Genomic DNA, 2,262 nt, shown 5'->3' with positions numbered 1-2,262 from the left:
AGAAGAATGAAATTAGACCCAAACCTCTTCTCAAATACAAAAATAATCTCATGATGGATGAAAGGTCTAGATGTTAAGACCCAAGATTATGAATTTACTGAAAGAAAATGTAAGAGATGATTTTTTAAACATACATGATGAAATAATTCCTTTTTGATGCAATATTCTGTAAGTTTGACAAATGTATGCAGTCATATAATCATCACCATTGAAAATACTCCTTGTTGGTTAGACTCTGCTTACTTCTCCAATGTGTGCCAGCCAATTGATTATTTCAGAGTTTTGCTTTTTCCAGAATGTCAGTTTCATTGAATCTTTCAATATGCAGTACTTTGGAATGCATGGCTTCTTTCTTTAGCCATTGCATTGTAATGGAGACATGTTGTGCCATGGAGCAGTTCTATTTCTTCTTACGTTTTATGGTTTATGTCTTCTTGAACTTTAGTCTTTAAAATATAAATGATACACAAAATATATTTTATGAGCAACCATGTGCTGTTTTGATTTTTGTATAATTATATAATGTTAAAATCAAGATAAAAATCTATGCATTAAAATATGTCAAAAGTCTTCATCTTGTAAATTTTATGGGTGCTGCATATTTTATGTTAATAAAGCTTTTTAAAAAATCATGTATTTAACAGGAAATACCAACAAAAGTATAGTTTGACAAAAAGCTCATTTCATGAATTATATATGTTAAAATTTTGACCTTTTTATATGCAAGTGGAAAATTCTTTATGGAAGTCAAAAATATTAAGTCTAATTAAGTTCATAATTATAAATCGTCAGCATTTATCTCTATCCTTTATGTCATGATAATTAGTGAAAAAAATAGCTTAATTGTACATTTGGGTTGATAAAAATGTAAGTTATTTCCAAAATTTAATACATTTTAGAAAGCTTAAAGCATAAACATTTATTTAAATCATTCAAGACCTATTTTATGGCACACAATCGCTTCTCGGCCTTTTGGCTAAGATCAAGTGTAGTATCTATTTTATGGCACAAAAGCTATAATGTCTTGCAACTTTGGAATATTTTTTAAAATTGAGGACATTTTCACTCTTGACATTTCAAACCTCAATCTTACTATAGAAATAACAGTTTAGGGGAAGAGCAAGAAAATGACTGAAATTTGAATTTTTTTAAAAGAATACTGAGTTTTGAAGCAGATTTTAGTTTTTGTTTTTTAAAGGTAATATTGAAATGGAATTTGTTTTTTAGTATGGTGTTTCTTGAAAAATTTTATCTAGTTAAAAATTTTATATATTTTTTTCAAGCAAAAGCAAATATTTGACAAATTACCGGAGTATATTTATGATGCATCATATCAGAATGAATAAAAGTGCAAGCCATTACCTCTTCCCACAAATCTCTGAGGAATGCTCTGGTTTGTATAGCTTTTGCAGTCTGTTTTGGAACATCTGAGTAAACATTCACATCAGACTTTAAAAATGAATTTGATTAGTTGACCTTTAAATTCTCTGTATGTTGTTGCATATTGCTGGCTGCCTTGTAACCAGCGACACGGTTGACTTGCATGTGGAAAAGAAATGCCAAGTTTTGGTTAATGAGAGTTAGGTTGTGGGACTAACTCATTTGGAGAGAAACAAAATGACAGACATACACAGCCCAAGCTTTAGACACCCTGTTTCTCCAGTCATTTCTTATATATCATAAGGGATACCCCATTGAATATTGTCTCTCATTGTACCTTTACTGCATATACCTTACCATTCCTAATCAAAGATATTCATCTCTAGTAAAAATTATTCTGCTTTAAGCTTTATTCATCAGGTTCTAGGGATTGCAAGTTTGGCTTGTGAAATTTTCCTTGTTTCCCTAGTTCTGTGAGGGTGCTTCAAAAAGTTGGTTGAAAATGGATTAAATATATGAATTTACTTTGTTACAAAATATTTTTCATGCAAAATAGTTTTTCATAAGTAGTAAAGTGTGTATTCTATAAAATGCACACAAATTTCAAACTTTATTCAGCATCAAAATAAGTTCACAGTTTTGATTTCATTGTTCCTTGAGCCCTTTGAATTGCTTTTGAATTATTGCACTTGCTACATGATTTTTGTATTGTCTTCCTAATTATACTTTCCCTTGACTCCTGTCTAAACCACATGTCATTTATCCTTTATTGTTTGACTCCCAGGTATATCTTTGATAATTTTGACTTTTTGAGACCTTGTATTTATGTTCTCAATACTATATTCCTGCTGTTATTTCTTTCACTGATGCTAATCATCATTA

General features: G+C 29.8%; 1 pseudogene; it reads left to right on the top strand.

The window, feature by feature from the left end:
- Positions 1-956: 956 nt before the first annotated feature.
- Positions 957-1,123, top strand: LOC118757638 (U2 spliceosomal RNA; annotated as a pseudogene).
- Positions 1,124-2,262: the final 1,139 nt, after the last annotated feature.

The sequence above is a fragment of the Ochotona princeps genome, chromosome 15 (genome assembly GCF_030435755.1).
Source record: "Ochotona princeps isolate mOchPri1 chromosome 15, mOchPri1.hap1, whole genome shotgun sequence".
NCBI lineage: Eukaryota > Metazoa > Chordata > Mammalia > Lagomorpha > Ochotonidae > Ochotona > Ochotona princeps.
Note: the sequence above shows the minus strand (reverse complement) of the source record. Positions and strands in the feature narration are given on the sequence as shown.